Raw genomic sequence first — 23,348 nt, 5'->3', positions numbered from 1 at the left:
ATACTATCAATTAGCGCGCCCAATACTTCTTTGAAATAATTTGTTGGTACTGGGTCAAGGACACAGGTGGAGGGTCTCAGTTGAGAAATTATTTTATATAAATCAGGTAAATCTATCCTGGTGAAAGAATTTAATTTTTTTATAATAGAGTACTGGGGTTTTAAAATATCAGTATTGGGGAGATGTACCATATTTTTTAATATCATTAATTTTTTGATTAAAAAATACAGCAAAAGCCTCACAAGTTTCACTGGAAGTATTGTATTTTGGAGGCATTCCATTGGGTCACCTGGATTTAGCAGACAATCAATTGTAGAGAATAAGGAATTACTAGCATTGTTATTTATAATTCTAGAGAAATAACACCACCTCTCAAGATGGACTATGTTGTATTAGGTAGAATGCCTAGAGAGGGCTGAGCAGTCTCATGGCCTGGAACCCCTGCAGAGTTTTTTTGTTTTTTCTGTCCTCCCTGGCCATCGGACCTTACTTTTATTCTATGTTAATTAGTGTTCTCTTATTTTGTCTTTTTTTCCCTCTTTTCTTCATCATGTAAAGCACTTTGAGCTACATTTATATGAAAATGTGCTATATAAATAAATGTTGTTGTTGTGTTATTTTAACCTTCATTATCTCATAGTGGATAGTCAGTTTAGTTTTTCTCCATTTACGCTCAGCTCTCTGGCATGTTCTCTTTATATCAGACACTCTTTGGTTCTTCCATGGTGTAACAGTGCTGGAAGATTTAACTATCTTTTCAGGTGTGACCATATCAGCAGCAGCTCACACCTTAGTATTAAGATTTTCCACCTTACTATTTACATTATTCTCACTAGTGTAGTAAGTACTACAAACAGACTGGTTGCTTAGAATGTTTGCAAATTTTGAAGCTGCTGATGAATCAAAGAAGTGTTTTTTTAATATGCTTCTCGTGAATGTTTTCTATCATTATTTGTATATTAAATAGTAAGAGAAAATGGTCTGATAGACCAATATCAATGATCTGCTTCACATCAAACTTTTAATCCTTTTGTAATTACTAAGTCTAATGTATGACCTGCTTTGTGTGTAGGCTGACTAATGTGCTGGCTGTAATCAAAGGAGTCCAGGAGTTTCATGAATTCTTTTAATTTTGTGTCACACTGATTATTGATATGAAAGTTAAAGTCACCAACTATTAGGAACATGTCATAGTTCGTAATTACAATTAACACCAAGTCTGAGAATTCGTTAAAGAAAGAGGAGGTCTATACATGGAAACTGAGAAACTCCATGAATAACAATGGCAAGATACTTGAAGGACTTGAATTTGCCAAAGCCGATGTCTTTACACTTTAACCGGCTCGAGTAAATGTTTGCTAACTCGTCACCTTTCTTACCTTGACGATCCACATGAGCAAAGCTGTAATTCGGAGGCGCAGATTTGATTAAAACAGCTGCACCATCAGAGCTAAGCCACGTTTCACTCAATACAATAAAATCAATTTTCTTATCACTAATAAGATCGTTGATGGAAAACGTCTTGTTGGTTAATGCTCTAACATTTAATAAAGCCATATTTAATGTTTCGGAAGAGCAGAACTGAATTGTATGTGTGTTATGGGTATTCAAGAAAGAAATTGTTATTTTTATATGCATATTTTTTATTTAATCTATAATCTGTTTTTATAGTTTTAATATATTGCTCATAAGAGGTGTAATTGTAATTAAGTTATTCGTATTTATGCTGCACTGCCTAGTTTTTTTACATGCATTGAGGTTAGCTATTACAGTATTAATGCAGTGCACTTTAGAGGAAGATTTTGTTACCGAATTATCACATCCTAGCAAAGCATTATGGAAAGGGTTAGGACTAAAAATAGACAGTCAAGAGAGATGTATTACCTTAGCGATGTTTTCGGAGAGGACCTGGGTGCGGAGTCTATTTGGATGCAGACCATCCCACTTGAAAAAAGTACATAAAGATGATTATTATCTATGATTTTAAAATGGTAGTCTGAGCAAGCTTTAAAGAGAGCTTTTTAATATATTTTAACACTCCATGTCCATGCAGTTTCATAACTCTAGCTTAAGAGTTCTAGTGTGATCATTAAACCATGGAGATTTTATGTGCTTTGATCACTTTTGTTATAAGGGGAGCCACTAACTGCAGAGCATCTCTCAAGTTCATGTTAGAATTTGATGTTAGTTGATCTGAATTGTTTTCCAAGTTTACATTTGATGTTAACTCATATAAATGATTTCCAAAATTATACTTGACTTACTCAAACTACAAATTTTGAAGCAGAATTACAATCTAGATGTTGCACTGTCCATGTTTTAATCTGTGATTATAAGGGCAGAACCAAATCAAAAGTAATAGTGATCAGAAAACAACTTCATTTAGTGGAGTAGTATTTAGATTTAATCATAACTTACAAAGTTTAAATTGAAAATTTAATTTGTGGTTATGATTATGAGTTGGACCTTTAACAATGTAAAAAAATCCCACTGAATTTAACAAATAAGTAAAACATTTGCTAAGAGTGTCAGTTTCCACATCAATGTGTACATTAAAATCCGCCATTAACACTACATGATAATTTATAGGTAAAAATCAGATAAAAGGTTGCCAAATTCAATCAAGAATAATGAATATGACCCTGGTGGTCTATAGACTAGCACTATAATTGTGTTCTGTTTAATAATAAATTAAATTAATATTTGTTTTAATATTTAAAATGAATGGCCCAAAGGATGTGTAGTTAACTACATATTTAGATGGGATTTGCATTTTGTTACAATGAATTATTCCAAGGCCTCCTCTTTGACCAGAATCTCTAGAATTATGAAGGAATGTGTATCCATCTGGTGAGGCCTCACCTAGGGGAGCAGTGTTAGATTTACTAAGCCAGGTTTCAGAGTGAAGACACAGATCAGATTTTGTACTTAATATAATTTACCAAAACAGCTTTACTTCCAAGAGAGTGAATGTTTAATAAGCAGCATTTAAAACTGAATAGTTCTTTCTGAACTGGTGATATATTTTTTGTTTTAATTTGAACTAAGTTACTATTACAGGTGTCCCTAGTGGAGTGTCTGGTTTTATCTCTTGGTCTAATTATACACCTTATTTTTTGGTTATCTAGTAATTTGAGGTTTGTATCATGTATAAATTAATAGGATGCCCCACAACAGGGATTATGGGTAACAGCTTCAGGATAGTAACAGCTGGGATAAACAATAGCCCATGATTTAAGATCATATGACTGCAGCCTAAATGGTGCTCTAATCAGTCAGCCAGGCAGTTTTGGTGCCATATTTTGGGATAATGCAAAACATCCCCTTGAATTAAAATGAAGACCATCTCTTGAAAAATCCATGCCTTTCCCAAAATTCATCCTAATTGTTCACAAAGGCTATGATTTGATTTGCACACCAGGTTTTTCGCCAGCAGTGAAGGGAACACAATCTGCTATAAATCACATCCCCTCTATATAATCTTGGTAAGGGACCAGACACAATTAAATTCTGACATTTTCTTTTAGCTTTGGTGAATAGAGAGGCAAAGTTCCCTTTAATACCCCAGATTGCTATAAATAAATATCACTGGTGCGGACATGCATAAATAAGGTAGATACTCTATATCAGAAATCTTTGCCACTGGGAGGCTAAATTGATGTGATTCATGATAATATTGCCAATGACTACTTCAGTACAACAGTATGTACAGATTCACACAACCTTTATATTGGGTTAATGAAAATTCAAACAAGTGTCGCTTTAAAGGGAGTGGTAGCTGGTCTTGCACCAGCCACTGGGGTTGAACACATTAATAGGTGGGTGATGTTCAAGCAAACATTTTTTGAATAAATGAAATGAAGAGATTCAGGTACTGTCTTATCTTATTTTCTACTTAAATACCATTCATTTTCACATTTCCATGTGTGTGTGTGTGAGAGAAACTTGTTCAGTACATTCACATTTGTTTTTGTTTGTGCATTTTTATTTTTGCTATTGTACTATAACGATTGTATCTGCTACACTACACTAAGTTTACAGTGAAAATTGTACCGATGATTGCAGGTCAACCCCAAACTGCCTTCAGCACCTTCCCACAGCACAGAAAGATGACTTATAATAATAAAAGCGATATTTACTAAACCACACAGAGAAAAGATGCAACAAAAAAAAAATGTAATTAATACATTTTCTACAATCACCCACAACTCCCCCACTTCCAATATATACAATAAACACAAGGCATAAAATTATATAGACAAGAATATTCCCCATTGTCCATTCAATTTAGTCTTTTTCCAATTCTCCTATTTCCCCATAGTTGTTTTAGATGTGCCAATCCCAGAATAAAAGATTTACAGCGGGGAATTGGGCACTGCTGTTCTCATTAATGAAATCTTTAAACACTAATACCACATTTGCTTTGCCTAACTTACAAATAAAGACATGCAAAATATTCATCCACTTACAGTATATACAAAATTTAACACCACAACACTCCACCTGTAATTAATTATAGCTTAACAACATGTACAAAAGATTTAACAGTCTTAATTGTTTGAAGAGTCTGTTGCACAACTTGTGTTTTGCATTGTGGTGATTGCTTTTTGTGTTCAAAATTGTGTATGACCATTTGTTCATTGGTACAACCTTCGGGCAAGAAGCCCTCCAATGTATTAGACAATAGGAAACTTTAGCAGTCAGAAAAGTTTTTCATAGCTGTGTGCTTCTCGTTCTCCATAGATGTATCAGGCACGATGCAACTCCGAAATGCTTACGATTTAAACCACCGACGAACACTCCAAAGATGGCAGTCATCATACAACAATTCACAAAACGCTATAGCCTCACCGTGATGCTGATACATTCTGGTTTAGATGGATATGGGGCAGGACTATCAATAAGTTTTAAGTGTGAACCACAGTGAACAATACTTCAGCAAGTTTACCACGGGGGAAAAAAAAAAAAGAAATTTTAAGATTTTTGGTCTTGCCCTCCGGTTGTTTAGTTTATTTTCTAGATGTTTTACCGTATGTTTCGATTGCAAGTTTTGCGTGTAACATACCATTTTTACCGATCAGGTTTTTTCCTTTTTTTATTTAACAAGGGCACAGACGCTAAATGCAGTCACAGGTGCCTGGGAAGATCAAACGACAGCTATAGGGGGAGTCCAAGTTGTGTTAGTAGTGTAAGTGTATCGTAATGTTTAAATTTGTTTATTAGTAATCTCGAGGTTAGGTATAAATGTTTTGTTGTTTATTGTTTTATGTATATGTTGTTGTCGGCTATTTTGATATGTACTGGCAGTGTACGATTTCCCCGGCAGGATTTAAATGGTTTCTCCCTATGATTAGGTAAGCTGATCCTGGCAATGGAAAAGGCTCTATAAGTACTGTTGTGGCTGTAAGAAAAGGAAAAAAAAGAAAAAGGGAGAAAGAAAGGATCACTTGGAGAGAATTAAGAGGAGTAGGTAGTGCGAGGCACACCAGCCTAAGAGGTGCCTAGGGGCTGAGCTGTTGGTTGCTGTAAAGGAGTATGTTAAGCTCCTGAGATCCAAAAAAAAAACAACTCCTGAGATGTTTTATTTTTGGAGGAGTTGTACTTGTGACCTGGACTGAAACAGAGTCCAGTTTTGTATTATTTTAAGGCTCCCCTGGACTTTCATGGACTGGAATTGATTATATATATATATATATATATTAGGGTAAGAGCTTTGGTGTTTCCCAATTTCTATTTTTTGTCCTTTTTTTTTTTCTTCATAATTTGATTTTGTCTTGTCACTGGATTATTTATACGTTTTTGTCCATCCTTTTTTTTTTTGTTTTTTTGTCCATAACAACTATAATTTTTTTTACTCTATCGTGGAATAAAAAAATTACCTTCTGTTTTGATCATCTGCCTATCTCGTGCCTCTCTTGTTACTCCCTCAGTTCTGGTCGGTCCCAAACTACTAGAAGGCCATCTGCTTTTGTAGATGGCTTGTGACACACACGGCCAACAAGCCAGTTACAGATCTGAAACTACGAAGCAACAATCCAAACTCCTCACAACATACGGACAGACAATTACAGAGGAATGGGCCAAACGGATCCAGGACACAGCTTGCAAAAGCTGTATTTCTAAGCGAGATACACTCAAAAAATGGAATAAACTCACTGGAAATACATACCAATGAACCACAATCCGGAGTATACAGCTTCTCCAAAAGACAACTCTCCACCACAGAACAAAATATTCTCGCTAGAGGAATGAAATTCAACCACAAAGATGCATCTGACATGAACTTCCTAGGTTCCCTGGAACACATCTTATTAAGTTATCTATCACACCTTCTCATTGTTTTGTGGAAAGGAAACAACTGCAACAGATGTGCCACTTGGTTCTCGCGTTGTCTTGAATGCTATACAACATATCGCTGATCCAAGCAGCTATGCTCTGTATTTTGATAACTTCTTTACAAAAATGGATCTGCTCTCTCAACTGGCAGATACAGGATTTTGAACAAGCGCTACCATTAGAGAAAACAGGATCAATAGAACATGTCCAATGAAGTCATCAAAAGAGATGAAGAAATCAGATCGTGGTGCCAGCGAGTACATCTACGACAGAACGTCAGAGGTATTTCTCGTGCGTTGGCATGCCAATAACATTGTAACAGTTGCCACTAATCACGACTCTTTTGAGCCGCTTCATGATGTCAAGCGACATGTAAAAGGCCAGAAAGAAAAAAGCACGGTGAAAATGCCTAATTTGATATCTAATTACAATGCGTACATGGGCGGTGTTGACCATCATGACTGGCTTGTTTCACAACACTGTGTTTCTATACGCGGAAAGAAATGGTACTGGCCCCTGTTTACTCGCTGCATTGACATGGCAATAGTGAATACGTGGATTCTGCACAAAAGTATCCATGGGGGAAATGCAATATAACTGAAGGATTTCAGACAAGCAATTGCCACAATTTATTTGAAGATCACTATCCAACGCAAGTATGCAGGAAGACCCAGTGTGCCCAGACTACCAACAGGAGCTGACATGATGCGACACGATGGCGTGGGACATTTTTTGATGCAGAGGGGATAAACAGCGTCACTGTCAGCGTGAAGGATGCAAAAGCAAGCCTAAAACATACTACAACAAGTGCAATACAACACTTTGCCGTACTTGCTTTCAGCCATATCATGATACGTAGTGTTGGCATTTGGACTATGATTCCTCTTATGTTTGGTCCTTTCTTGTAAGGTCATAATTATGAGCAATAAATGTATATGTTCTCATATTGTACATTGAGCTTCTCTTATGTCAAGTCATCCCAGTGTCCTATTTAGAGGACAGGCTGTATCTACATAAGTAAACAAAAAGAAACATGATTACATGGTTTTTCTGTTCCAGGGACTCCAAATGACAATAACTTTACAACGCAAACAAAAAAATTAAAAAAACATTAATTTGGGAGATACGAAAAAATACCGACAGACGACGCACAAGAAATAAGGTGCACAACTGCCAGCCAGTTACATACAAGACATCCGACCACAGGTTTTGACAAAAGTAAAGAAAGCTCTACGATCGCTACAGAATGATAACAATATTGTTATCAAACCAGCCAACAAAGGAGGCGCAACTGTCGTATTAGACAAGGAACAATATACCACAGCAATGGACTACATGTTTTCTGACACCAACACTATCAACAGCTGAATAACGACCCAACTAAGACCACGCTTAACAAAATAAACACCACTCAGATCAAACTCTGGAATAACAACTTCCTAGACACACAGAAGTACTATAAAGTGAAATCCAGCGATGCTAACTGCCCTGAATTTTATGGACTCCCTAAAATACATAAAACACCTCTGAAAATCAGACAAGTGGTCAGCCTAATAGGTGGATCAACTTACAACTTATCAAAAAGACTATTTTAGGTGCTCAAACATTTAACTTATGACTCAGAATATTCTGAGAACAGCACCAAGTTGGCATTGCAACGCCTGAAAGACGTATCAATCCCTGAGGATGAGGTCATGGTTTGATGTCATATCACTATAGTCTATGATTCCAATCCATCTGGCCACAGAAACATTACTAATGGAGTCTGAATAATGACCCCAACATAAAGACAAGAACGAATCTGTCCACTAAAGACATAATGCAGCTCATATCACTTTTCCAGAAAACTCACTTTCATTTCAACGGAAAATACTACATTCAAAAATAAAGCATGCCAATGGGTTCACCATTATCAGGGCTTCTGGCATATCTGGTAATGCAGCGATTCAAAAACGTGGCTCTCAATTCACACCCAAAATATGGATATGCTACATAGACGACACATTCGTCATATTAGCAGACAACCAGCTGAAAGATTTCTACAACCACATCAACACATCAATTTCCTGGACATCTCCATTGAAAGAAGTAACGACTTCACCCTGATTACAAGTGTCTACCGTTAGTTGCAACACGTATACAGGAGCATCAAAACGCCGTCAGAAGGAAGGACTCACGAACACTGATTTATACGCACACAAATTCAACCGGACATACATTTAACTAGGACAATGTACTAGTAAGATTTAAGGCCAGTACTAAAAGTGCCAGAGAGCTGGCTGAATCTTGGCTATCAATTGGTCATAAACCCAGCATATGCAAACTTAAGAAGAACATCCTCCCACACACACTCACACTCAAAAATGCAAACCATATCACAAACCTTCACTTCCATATTTTTTATATATATATGTACATTTTCTGTGGTTATATTCTTGAATAAAGGCAGACGTGGTTTGCTATGCCTTTTGTGAAAGTATATTTGGACTTCAGTCTTCTCATATTATATGCTTCATGACAGCATTTTATCATTATAACATGAAAAAAAATGTACTTATGTGTTCAGCATTTCTTGCATAGCATTTCCTGTCATCCAACATTTATCCAGATCAGCGTAGACATGGAACACACATGAAAAATGTACGTATTCCAAATAATATATTATTTATCCTATACAATTCCAGACACCTCACACCGAGATAAACAGACTTGAGCTGGAAGTACTTCAGCTGTGATGGGAGGGGATGGGATAGCAGACTGCTTGTGCTGATTGACACATTTGCAAAACAAAGATGCTGATGAAGAGATGTGAAGGAACTTTGGAGTTTTTCATGTCCAAAAAGGACGTATACCAACTTGGACTTATTCCAAAGCGGACGTATACCAAGGTATCACTATATATATATATATATATATAAATATATATATATATATATATATATATATATATACATATATATATATATATATATATATATATATATATATATATATAAAAGGCAAAGCCCTGACTGACTGACTCACTCACTACTAAACTTTATATATTCACAAAATCAGTTATGGGGTGCCAAACAGGCAAATACATTCATTTTCTGAATATATACAGTCGGCATCAGAAAATATAAAGTCAAAACTTGAATATATAAAGTCATTCCCGAATATATAAAGTCAAAACTTGAATATATAAAGTCAGCGTCAGAATATATAAAGCCAGCGTTGGAATATATAAAGTGAAAACTTGAATATATAAAGTCAGCGTCAGAATGTATAAAGTCAAACTTGTTTCTGAATATATAAAGTCAAAACTTGAATATATAAAGTCATTCCCGAATATATAAAGTTAAACCTTGAATACAGAAAGTCAAAACCTGAGTATATAAAGTCAGCTTCGGAATATTTAAAGTCAAAACTTAAATATATAAAGTCAGCGCTGGAATATATAAAGTCAAAACTTGAATATATACAGTCAGCGTCAGAATATATAAAGTCAGCATCAGAATATATAAAGTCAGCGTCAGAATATATAAAGTCATTCCCGAATATAGAAAGTTAAACCTTGAATACAGAAAGTCAAAACCTGAGTATATAAAGTCAGCTTCGGAATATTTAAAGTCATTACTGATTATATAAAGTCATTGTCGAAATATATAAAGTAATTCCCGAATATATAAAGTCAAAACTTGAATATATAAAGTCAGCTGTCGGAATATATAAAATAATTCCTGAATATATAAAGTCAAAACTTGAATATATAGGAAACATTGGTCTCGTCTGATGCGAGAGATGGACGTCTAAAGTGGAGCTCTGCTAGCAGTGGTGCTATTTTTCATATTATTTGCTTATTATTCTGAGATATCCTGTATTTATTCAACCCGAGAGGGACTGCTACAGTATATGTAAGCACATATAAACATGGCCAGCAAGAAGGGGGGTTCGAAAGAATCGAAAACTAAAGCTACATCCAAGCTGCGATCAGCAAGCCCCAGTTCAAGATACGGCCTATCAGAGACAGACCTGGATCAGATGGGCGAAAGCACAGACTCCTCGGGACCACGGTCCGCTACATCGTCGCCGGCTGAGAGCGAAAAGGGGAGCGAAGGTGCGATCATGAGTACAGATGTGAATAGCTCGCCGATTGGAGAAGATTACCTGAAACTGGAAAGGGCCGGGAAGTCCGCGGCTTCAGTTACGCAATTACGCGAGCCTGGAGCAGTGGGGACACCGGCTTCAGCAAAGTCTGCTGCTTCATCTACGGTACAAAAAGGCACAATTGAGCTATCTGATCTGAAAGTGTTGCTCGCTGAGCTCACGCAAGATATAAAGAAAAGCGAGAAGGCTAATGAGAAAGCAACGGCAAAGGCACTTGAGAGACTGAAACAGGAATTGAAACAGGAGATGAAACAGGCCAATGAATGGAGGAACATGAATTCCAACAGGCAAATGAAAGGTTGCGACAGGAATTCCAACAGGCAAATGAAAGGCTGCGTTAAGAGGTACAACTCGAGCTTCGACAGGTGCTGGGTAAAATTGAAGAGCGCATTCAGAAAGACTCGGTTAAACTGAGCACACTTGCTGATCAATTGGAGCATCTTAAGGAGACATTCACGAATCGGATCGAAATGGCCGAACATTTAGCTGCCAGTGCTGAGGAAAGAGCAGTAAATGTCAGTTCCGAATGTAAAAAACTTGGAGAAAAACTTGGAGACAGACTGGCTGCTTTAGAAGATGGGAGTAGAAGGTATAATGTCAGAATTGAAGGTCTGCCGGAGAATCGAGAAAGTTCAAACCCCTGTGAAATTCACAGCTGAACTTTTTTCTAAAATAATCAGGGGCGACTTTAAAGCAGAATCTGAGATAACAGCGCTTACCGTGTACGTGGATCAAACACTGTCAGACCCCGACCAAGATCTTTTATAGTTTGTTTTGAACGATTATCATTTAAGCTAGAGGTGATGGCACTCCTCAGAAACAAGGAAGATATTATATATGAAAATAACCACATTCGTATCTTCCCTGACTTCTCTCCAGCAACAGCTATTAAACGCAGCCTTCTATAATATTAAACAGCGGCTACGGCAAGCCAGTGTCAAATACAGCCTCCTGTATCCGGCAAAACTGAAAGTGGAATGGCAAGGTCATTTCTATGTCTTCGCTAGCAAGGAAGAAGCAGAAAATGAATTAAGAAAGCTGATCCCGGGACTATTCTGATACATAATAGTGAGTCATGGCGGTAAATGATAAAGCTAGGATTAATAATCTACTGTCTGATCTATTCGTTTTAAAATACGGGTTTTTTATCAGCATATATTCTTATTATTACTTAGTATTACTAGGGCACTATATGTTTATGTTTTATTGTGCTTAATTACTTTTTTTTTTTTTTTTTTTCTTTTCTAATTATTTCATGTGTACCCTAAACGAGACTGTTCAATATCATACCCTTGGTTTACTGTTATTGCTATTACTGCATTAAGACTTGTTATGCTTATTTTGGACACATCTTTAACACCATCACCGGGTTTATTATCTGGGGGTATCATCTTAATGCACTAAAATTGCTGAAGACTATATATATATTTTTTCCTTTTTTTCTCTTTTAAAGACTATATTGGTAACAGATATCTCTATCTTTTAACCCTAAAGCCCTGCATGGGGGCTTGTTGTGCTTTGGACGTGCTCTGTCTCTGGGTATGTCAGAGGACTGGGACTGCGTGAAGTGGGTTTTAGCCTCACTTGGGGAGGCAAAAAGGGAGGGTGGGGGGTTAAGGGGGGAGAGAAAGAGAGCAGGCTTGATCTATACCTAATCTATCATCTCAATCTTTATAATTATAACTATCAACGTAATAATAAGCTGCATGGCAACAACTCTTGGGGAAATAGGAAATTAAGACCTAAACTATTTCACTTCCAGTTAAGACTATAAAATGACATCAAAAACTCAGAATCAGTGTCTCCATGATGGGACAGTTAACTTCGTAAGCTGGAATGTTAAAGGCCTGAATCATGAATTAAAGAGAAAGAAAGTACTTTCTCACCTAACAGGTCTAAATGCTAAAATAGTATTTTTACAGGAAACCCACTTACTAAGCAAGGATCAGTTCCAGCTGCAAAAAGACTGGACTGGCCAAATGTTCCATTCTAGTTTTACAAAGAAAACTAGAGGGTGGGAATTCTCATACATAGAACAGTACCATTTGTAGCATCAGATGTAGTATTGGATCCTGAAGGGAGATATGTAATGGTCATGGGAGACTTATCTAACTGTAAAATGATTTTGATAAATGTTTATGCACCTAATGTTGATGATAAGGAATTTATACAAAATTTATTTGCATCCATTCCCAATCTGAACACTCATAAAGTTATAATGGCTGGGGACTTTAATTGTGTTTTAAATCCACTTTTAGATAGGACTTCCTCCACAGGGGGAACGGCAACTAACACCGCAAAGATAATTACAAAGATTATAACTGATCTGACTCTCCTCTTTTAAGTCAGTGGGAAACTGATGTCTTATATTATTTAAAATTGGAAAAAATCAAATACTCAGTTAGAGGATCTGTGCAGACTTTTTTCAAAACATGGCAGGATCTAATCAGTAATATTTTGAAATGATTTTATAAAGCACAGAGAATTTGTTGATTTAGGTATTTTTAAAAGCCTTAAATTTTACACCGTTTGGCTTGCTCTCTCTCTCAAGGGTGGGGATCGATCTGTTCTTAGCATAATCCTTTTTTTTTTTTGTAAAAACTTGATTGCTATGTATTGATTGTAATAAAATTAATAAATAAATAAATTAAAAAAAAAAAAATAACTGATCACAACTTATCAGATCCCTGGAGGTTTTTAAACCCAAAATCAAGAACATATTCTTTCTACTCACCAGTACATCATTGCTACTCAAGGATCGATTACTTCTTTATAGATAATAACTTCTTGCCTAAGATTAAATCTTGTAAATACGATGCTATTGTTATTTCAGACCATGCTCCTATGATCTTGGAGCTGAAATTACTAAGCCCCATACACTCACCCGCAGATGGGCCTCAACCGCTTCTATTAGCTGACGAGAATTGTACTGAATTTATATCCAAACAAATCAAATTCTTTCTAGAGACAAATACATCCCCTGAGATCTCTGCAGGAATACTCTGGGAAACTCTTAAGGCCTTCTTAAGAGGACAGATTATCTCATATCTTTCCCACAGAAATAAATCCGCGAAGAAAGTAGCAGAGATAAAAGCGAAATTACTAAAATAGATGAAGAACATGCCAGACTACCAAGCGAGACTCTACATAAGAGGAGGCAGGCTCTACATTCAGAATTAAACCTCTTGACAACTAAAGAAACTGAACATCTAATTTACAAATCCAGACATCATTATATGAACATGGAGAAAGCTAATAAGCTTTTAGCGCAACAAATTCACAAGCAAGATGTACACAACGCAATCTTGGTAATCACTAACACGAACGGAGATAAAATCATCGAACACAAAAATATAATGCACACTTTCAGAGACTACTATAAATCCCTATATACTACTGAGTTTAAAGAAGACAATATACAATCTAATGCATTTCTGGATACATTACAGATACCACAAATTGACGCTTTTAGTGTGGAGGAACTTGATAAACCTCTGCATTATCAGAATTACTAGATGCTATAAAGTCACTCCAAGGTGGAAAAGCAGCAGGCCCTGACGGCTACCCTGCAGAGTTTTACAAGAAATTCTCCGCTCAGCTAGCTCCCTCCTATTAGCAACATTTACAGAAGCCAGAGATAACCAATCTCTTCCACAAACCTTTAAGCCAAGCACTAATCACTGTCTTTCCAAAACAAAATAAGGACTTATTACAATGTGCATCATACAGACCAATTTCACTTCTGAATAACGACGTTAAAATACTCTCTAAAATCATAGCTAGAAGGATGGAGAAAGTGCTCCCCTCGTAATATCACAAGACCAAACTGGATTTATTAGGGGCGACACTTATCTTCAAATCTTGACGCCTGTTTAATGTAATATACTCACCAACTAAATCAAACACCCCAGAAATATTATTATCATTGGATGCAGAAAAAGCATTCGACATGATTGAATGGAAATACCTTTTACTATATTGGAGAAGTTTGGGTTTGGCCGAACATTTGTGCATGGATTAAATTACTGTATACTAACCCAGAAGCTTCAGTTTGCATCAATAACATTTGCTCAGACTACTTTAAACTAGAGCGTGGCACAAGACAAGGATGCCCTTGTCACCGCTGCTGTTTGCAATTGCCATTGAACCACTGGCAATACATTGTCGAAATACTGATCAGATAAAGGGGATTAGCAGAGAAGGACTGGAACAGAAAATCTCATTATATGCAGATGACATGGTACTGTATATATGGACCCAGAAAATTCTGTGCCTGCAGTCTTAGCAGCACTCACAGAATTTCAAAAGCTCTCTGGTCTCAGAATTAATCTGAATAAAAGTGTACTCTTTCCAGTGAATTCTCAAGCATATAATATTAGATTAGACACCCTACCTTTTATCATTGCAGAACAGTTTAAATACCTAGGGGTAAACATCACAAGTAAACATAAAGCTCTTTATCAACAAAATTTTGTCGTCTGCATGGAAAAAATTAAACAATACTTGCATAGATGGTCAACCCTTCATCTCACACTAGCTGGAAGAATTAACACTGTTAAGATGAATAGTCTTCCTAAGCTCCTTTTTTATTACAAAACATCCCAATATACATTAATAAATCATTCTTTAAGCAATTAGTTTCAACAATAACCTCATTCATTTGGAATTCAAAACATCCACGCATCAAAAGAGCGACCCTACAAAGACAAAAGGCAGAAGGCGGCATGGCTCTACCTAACTTCCAGTTTTATTACTGGGCGGCAAATATACAGGCGATAAGAACCTGGACACAAATAGAAGAACATACACATGTGTAACAGGTGTCTGGTCACACTTTCAGGTAATCTAACTAGACACCATCCAAATATCCGACTACGCCACCCAGTTTTATTAAGAGACTGGGAACTCCTGAAATTTACCAATGATAATGACCAATTCTTTAAATTGGGCGGTGAGTAAACACACAATGAAAGACACAACAGCAATTTCAGGAAGTAACAGTAACTTCTATTACACTAGACAATAATAAGTACATGAAAAAGATAAATTAACATAAACCAAATCTAACAGTATCATGAAGAAAATTTCTTATCTTAGAAAGGAAAGCCCACAGTCCACACTCTAAAGTTCATTAAAAACATGAATTGGATGATACAACCTGTAGTGGTGCAAAGTCCTGTTTGTTCTCAGTGTTACCCCAACACTTAATTGTTCAACTGTCCACGGATGCACTCTGTTCACCGGACACTCGTTTCCAAGAGAATCGTGGAATCCCTGTCGAGTCTCTTCGTTGTTCCTTTTTTTCCACTCTGGGCTTCTTGTATTGCTGTGACCTAGGCAAGCCTTATTTCTTGTCTGCCAGCTTGGCTCGGTCCTTCCATGCAGCTTCCCTCTCTCACTGGGCCCACAACCGGCGTCTCCCTGTGGAGCTGTCTCTTCCTCCCTGGAAGTATTGCCGTCCTTGTGCCTCACGTCGTGCCAGCCACGTACCCTTGTCAGCCTGCGAGCCCCTTTGCTCTGTCCGGGTGTCTTGGCAGCGTTCTCAGTGGACCGTCCCCTCCTCTTGCCTTCTCCTGGCCAGAGCTTATATCTCCTTCAGTCCCTGCAATTATCAGTTCTGGACAACCAGATTAAACAAGTGGCACAGCTAAATTTCCTGGGTTTAACAAATAATGAAAACACGAGTTAACAAAATGTATTGTTACCAACCATTAATGAGTACAGATCTGCTGTTTAGAAACCAATATTGTCAAAAATGTTAATTGCCAAGTCAGGTAAATACAGAAATCCTCCAAGGCAAGACTTCAAAGCGGTGACTCCTTTGCAAGACAGCTAATACACAAACAATCCTGACACAATCAGTAACTGGATTATCCAGGATCCTCCAAGGAAGCAGCAGTTCTGTTATCACACGTGGTATTGTTTGTAAATCTCAACCAGCCATAAACTTCAAAATGGCAACTCCTTTGCAAGACAGCAAATACTTACATCCTGCAGACAGCCATGACACAATCAGTAACTGGATTATCCAGGAAATTGAAAAACAAGGTCCCCTTCTGACACATGCATGGACCGCAATAGAAGTAAAATCCTGCAGTACTTCTTTGTATTCCTTGCTCTGCACTCCAATAAACACACGTTATCGGCAATACACTAATAACCCAATTGTGCTCCACTCACTTAGAATCTGGAACCAATGTAGAAAGCATTTTAAGACGGAGAAGCTTCTATCTGTGGCACCTCTGCAAGAGAACCACCTCTTTCAACCTTCACAAACATATGCAGTTTTTAATATCTGGAAAAAAATTGGAATTAACTTGCTTAGAGATCTTTATATAGACAACGTCTTTGCATCCTATGAACAATTACATTCCAAATTTAAAATTCCAGCTACACATTTCTTTCACTATCTTCAAATCAGGAACTTTGTTAAACAGAACCTTCCAGATTTTCCTCATCTTGCACCCTCATCCAAGCTGGAAAAATATTGCTCAATCTCAAGGAATTAGACTCCATCTCTACAATATATAAAATCATTTTACAATCCCTTCCTTTCAAAGATCCAAGAGGACACTGGGAAAAAGATCTCTCAATTAATATATCAGAAAAGGAGTGGAAAGTAGCAATGCAGAGAATTCACTCGAGCTCCATATGCGCAAAGCATACAATTATACAACTCAAAATTATATATCGAGCACATCTGTCTCGACTAAAACTCTCCAAAATGTTTCCAGGGCATGATCCAACCTGCGAACGTTGCAACCAAGCCCCAGCCTCACTGGGTCACATGTTCTGGGCCTGCACCAAATTAACATTATTCTGGACAAACATTTTTAATTACCTCTCAAAACAGAGCACTGTTTTCTAAAAAAAACTGACACCAGTTTTTCACAACATTGGTAAATCTAATAAAGATGAATAGATGTGAAGAGGTGTTTTGCTGGAGTTTTCTATTTACAATATACATAGAACTTTGTAATTGTCCCAGTTTATACTGTTTAAAATTTAAAAAGCATCTGTATTTATAAACACCTTTCTTATACACCTTTGTTTTAAGTTTCTTTCTTACCTGTTGTCCACTTTTTGATGTTTTACTGTGCCGTGATTTAATAATGAAATATAACTTTAAATTGTAAAGGCAAGTTTTTAAAAAAGAAACCCACCATCATATAGTGTAATTTTCAATGCTACTTCACCGCTCCGAGAGTCTAAGTTCAGATCATGGCCCGGTAATCATGTGGAATGTGTGCATTCTTCTTTGGGCACTCTAGTTTTACTGCAATTTTGTCAAAGTATGAGGGTTAGGTTAATAGACAGTTGTAATCTATGTTAGTTAAAATGATCATTTGTGAGTGAGTTTAACCCACACTGACCTGCCAAATGCCGCCAGGTATGGCTCTGGTGTCCTGAGAGTCATTTTCTTTATTAAATAGATTCAAAGGTGCATGGTTTAAAGCATTATTAAATTTGTGACGTTTCTACAATCATATTTATTTTCTATTTATCATTATAGAAAAACAGAAGTGATGCCATTGATACAATAAAAATTCATAGCACCGGAAAAATACAAGAGCAGTCTACTATGTCTCAAGGTGCAATTTTTATTCCCCTTGCGCAAGACTTTAATGAGACATCAGGGGAGATTTACAGGTGGGTTACTGTTTAGAAATGCCCCCACAATATGTTTAAGAATAAAATGTTTTTTACATCAAAGATATTTGTGTTCCGGTCAGAAAAATGCCCAAAGTCATCTTCTTGTCTTAAAGGTGATTTGTTTTCACTGTAGTAACTTAGAACAGAAATGCCAAATTTGAAATACTGAATTGTGTGAAATGTAAAATTTAACTTTGACATTTTCCTCAAGTGAAGGAAAAAAGTCTAATCCCAGGGTTCTTCTGGCAGTCCTCTTTATGTTGTTGTAATTTTTAAGATCATGTTCCAATTTTGACAATAATTAGAAAACACAGAAGAACGTTCAATTTTTGGTTTATTTAGAGCAGTTCTTCAGCCTTTCTATGGAAGTCTAAGTGGTTAATTTTTTAAATAATTCAGACATAATATTTTCAATGCAGTTTATTATTGTATAACATTCTTCTTGGAGTGTAGGCACAGAGCACTGGTTCTCTAAATGCAAATGCAGACTTTACAAATGACTGTTTATATAATGGGTGCACATACAGATATAGAATTGTTTTAAACAGACAAGAAAACAAAACAGTCTGAAATCTTGGATAGTGAAGGGAAACCGATTGTGTTCACAGGTCTAAACAGAGGTTATAGTTTTGTGCTTTAATTGAGTAAATTGCTCAATTTTCAGAAGCGGTTTATACTTAAAGAAGATTGTTTGATTAAGGTTTTACTATTAATTATATTTCTGTTCACTTCTTATTCAGTCTTCCACTTTTTTTGCTTTCAACCCTTACTAAACATAAAAAAAGAATTTCGTTATTTGCTTCATCATGTCATATGTTAGGTATGTTAGGCAAGGAAATGGAAAACCATAATAAGTAAAGTAAAACTGAAACTGACAGGATGCAATAATTTGTTCTAAGTGTTTGACAGTGTTTTAATTTAAGTGAAGTGAACATAAAAATGTTTACACATTCAAGCACATTAAAATTATTTTCTCTCATTTGATTACTTTCCTTGTTGTCAGTATTTGAGTGCACTTGAAAACAGTTGTGACTTTTCATACATGAATTTTTAATAAATATGTATACAAATGTATAAATATTTACTTAAATTCATATATTAATATCAACAATATGTTGTCCACTGTATGGGGTGGCACCTTCAAAGAACATTCTGTTGTCCTTTAAACTTGTTAATAGTTTGTTTACATTTGCCAGAATATTTTGGAGGTATCTAACTAAACAGTAAAACATAAGCTACAGAAATCAATGTGCAGAGTCCAACACTTGTTTTTGGAAAGATTTTACCATTTGATTAAAAGTACAGATTGTCAGTATACCAGGGATGTTTTTGTATTACTTTAAGAGTCCTACAAAGTAAAGTTTAAGTTTTGCTTTGATTGTGAATAATTAATATTGTGAAATTAATTCTACAATATTTTCCTCTATGAACATTCTTTCCATATAGTGACTATGTTAACCTTCTTGAAAATGAAGAATACTTGTCTGAAGAATCCGATATTCAAGAAGCAATTAGCAGATCATTGATGGAAGAGACACTTAAAAGCCAGCAGTATGTAGTTTAAATTAATGCAGGGTTGAACCCCAAATATTTAAAAAACTTTTTTCACAGACAGTTTAAATGTATTGTTTAGCTGTACATGTTTTATGATGTGTTCAATCAATATTTTTTTGGAATTTTCAGTAGATTGCTAGTCATAGCAAAAGGAAGCTGTAGGCCTGTAAATGTATATAACTTACTATAGGTGCAGGTGTGACAGGATATTTCAGCATAAGTCCTTATGTAGAATATTAACCAAGCAATATTTAAACTTTACAGAGATACTTCATTGTCTGTTGAGCAAATACTGATGCCACTTACCACTGCAATAAATGAACATGAAGTTACTCGGTTCAATATAATGCGAAGAAATGTTTGGGATGGCACAGTGAGAGCAATGAGTAGACCAAACTTTACTCCAAAAAAAAGAATTGATGTAAAATTTACAGACGATATTGGCATTTCTGAAGGAGCAGTAGATCTTGGTGGTCCAAAACGTGAATATTTCCGCTTATGCCTGAAATATTTGAAAGATTACAGTGGCATGTTTGAGGGTGCTTCATGGAGCAAACTTTTAAGTTGCAATTCAGCAGGTATGTTTGCTAAATTGTTTTTACTTTATTAGTTAATATTTGCCTAATGCCTTTATCCAATAAGATGAAAAATTTTGAGACAACAATTCATTCCATTTCTTTTTTAATTATAGCCCAGGTAGGTGAAGGGACTTGGTCACATAATGTCAGTGGTGGCATTTAAACCTACAACCTCAGAGTTTGACGTTCAAATCCTTAACTGCTTGACTAAGTTATCCTTCTAATGGATTTTCATATAACTAAATGTTTTGCTTTTGTGACTGATTTTCATAAAACCTTTTTTTATCAATCTTTCATGCAGCATTAAAGGAAAATGGCTATTTTTTTGCGGGACAACTGATAGCAAGGTCTGTTGTGCATGGGGGGCAATCACCGTGATTTTTCTCACCAATTCTTTATAAATCCTTGGCCAAAGGTCCAGAAAATACTGAAGCAGAAGTTGAGGATATTCTTAATATTGATATACGCAATCAACTTAGAGGTATGATCAACACAACAATCTTTTTTTTTCATTTATTTCTGATAAAATAGGTGCCCATGGGGGCAGAAACGTCTGTGAAAAAAATCTTATCCACTTCAAGTCATTTACCATGTTCACAATGTCTCAAACACACATGTATTTGTACTGAAGTTTTGTTAAATAAACCACTTCCAAAAAATAATATCATGAATGAAAATGTTACATACTCAAATGCGAGCAACCATTTCATTTGAAAAACTACATACCTCCTTAATTCAGTGGTCATAAGTCCAGCCCAATAACCGCATATTCACTTGGAAACATTGTGCTTCATGTTATATCAACACTGCAAAGTGCTCCGAGAGACAAGTACAATTGAAGATTAAAAGTTAAACAAAAGTGTGTGAAAACAATACCAGGAACAGAGTCTGCCTCATGCTTGTGCATGTCTGAGATGCTTCAACAAGCAGAAGATCAGTTCAACTCTGCACTTTCACAAACTGATGCAAAATAATCCCAAGGTACTCCTGTGTGGCTCAGCGCTATGAAAGTAAATCTAATAATGTTATGTAGGTCTACAGTTTTAAATACTCACTCATGGTTCGACATGTTCCATTTCAATTCACGAGAGCATTTTACAGAAGTGATTTATTTAATAATATATTAGTTAAAGTACATGGGACATATGATGTGATGACTTGATGTGGATTATGTGACACTAGTAGAGTGTGATTTTTTCATTGAAGATTTTATACTCTTTTCTGTTGTACAATGTTGCTCCCCATAGATGGCAGTTCTATCAGAAGCTTTATATCCACTCTGCATAAAAACTTTAGATTAAAAATGATCTGTTCCATTATCAACAACTACATAGAGTAAGCTACATATTACAAAAAAAATGGATAGTGCATTCTTTTAAATTTCTTGAATAATAAGTAATCCATACTACAGTCCACTTTTAAAGAAAGGGTAAGTAACAATCACACAATTACATAGTTTACATTTGGTTCCATTTGTAAACAAAAAGTACCGTAATTTAATACTGTTATGTCTCCTTCTAGATAAAAACAGCTACATCAGACACACAATTGCAAGTAGCTATCGGTAGAGCATCCTGCATTTTATGCCTTTCCGGGTGTTTCAGAAAAATCACCTTGGAAAATAAAGGAGCTGTTACCAAAGATGTGGCACATTGGTATGTGTTACAGAGAACAAGAACTCCATTTGAAAGGTATAATATCAATTTCATGAAATAAATATTTATTCCTTTTTATACCCTGAAAATTTAATGTACTTTTCTGAATTTCAGATGTTTCATAAATTAATCAATGTGTAAAATATTTTATTGTGAAAGTGTTACTTACAGGTTCATTATTGTTACATATGCATGTAACATATTAAATATGGAAGTAGTTATAGGAATTGGGTTTTACTGAGAATTTACATTTTTTAATTTATAGATTTCAAGAAGGACTGCGGAGCCTTGGAGTTCTTTCAGCATTGCAGCAGTTTCCACAGCAGCTTCAATCCCTATTTATTAAATTGGAGAAAAAATTAACAGCTATTGAGGTTGAACAGCTTTTCAAGTTTCGTATGTCAGAGGAAGGAAGCAACAGATATGAAGCTGAATTACTTGTAGTGGGATTTTGGAGAGACTATTTGCAAGATGCAGAATGTAATGTATAAAAATAGGCTTATTCAAACATTGTTTATTATAATATTACATGTATTTTACAAGTGACATAGTAGAATACCACTAATTCACAGTTCCAGTGTTCAGAGGTGGAATTACACACACGTTGTTATTTGTGTGAAATTGTCATGCTCTCTCCATTTCTGCCTGGTTTAAGTTAAGTGGCATCTCCGAATTGGCCTCAATGAAATTCTGAATTGTGGGTGTGTGCTGTATTGTGTCCTGTGATTGACCGGTGTAATATCCAGGGACTGTCCAGCCTGGTGACTGATGGTGTTACGATAGGGGCGACACGGTGGCGCTGCTGCCTCGCAGTTAGGAGACCTGGGTTCGCTTCCCGGGTCCTCCCGGCATGGAGTTTGCATGTTCTCCCCGTGTCTGCATGGGTTTCCTCCCACAGTCCAAAGACATGCAGGTTAGGTGGATTGGCGTTTCTGAATTGTGCTTGGTGTGTGGGTGTGGGTGTGTGTGTCCTGTGGTGGGTTGGCGCCCTGCCCGGGATTGGTTCCTGCCTTGTGCCCTGTGTTGGCTGAAACTGGCTCCAGCAGACCCCTGTGACCTTATGTTCGGATTCAATGGGTTGGGAAATGGATGGATGGATGTTGCAATAGTACAAAATAATAGTTATATTTAAACTTCATGCTAAATGTTAAATGCTGTCCCAGTCATTAATCAAGGTTAGTTGTAATATTACATTTTTTGCTTGCCTTTTTAAACTGAGACACTCAATGAATGTACTGAGGCGCATAGTGTTACGGATATTTCCTCTGTAGAAAATATAGATTTTTTCTCTGCAGCTATGCGTCAACTAAGAGATGTAAAGTTAAAAATGGGGTAACATACTACAATGATGCAGGCCACATTAAGAAGTGGTTCAATGGGGTTTATAAGAAACTATGTTTAATGCATGTGTAAAATAATTGTT

At 36.2% G+C, this 23,348-nt stretch overlaps 1 long non-coding RNA gene across 1 annotated transcript in view; it reads left to right on the top strand.

Moving 5' to 3' along the window:
• The first annotated feature begins 21,710 nt into the window (after positions 1 to 21,710).
• The window catches only part of LOC120539815, a 2,276-nt gene continuing 638 nt past the window's right edge, over positions 21,711 to 23,348 (top strand). The window contains exons 1-2 of the long non-coding RNA XR_005635688.1: positions 21,711 to 21,961; positions 22,191 to 22,405. This is a non-coding gene — a long non-coding RNA (uncharacterized LOC120539815). The remainder of the gene's footprint in view (positions 21,962 to 22,190; positions 22,406 to 23,348) is intronic.

This window comes from Polypterus senegalus, chromosome 11, assembly GCF_016835505.1.
Source record: "Polypterus senegalus isolate Bchr_013 chromosome 11, ASM1683550v1, whole genome shotgun sequence".
Taxonomy (NCBI): Eukaryota; Metazoa; Chordata; class Cladistia; order Polypteriformes; family Polypteridae; genus Polypterus; species Polypterus senegalus.
This window is presented reverse-complemented; position numbering and strand designations above follow the sequence as displayed.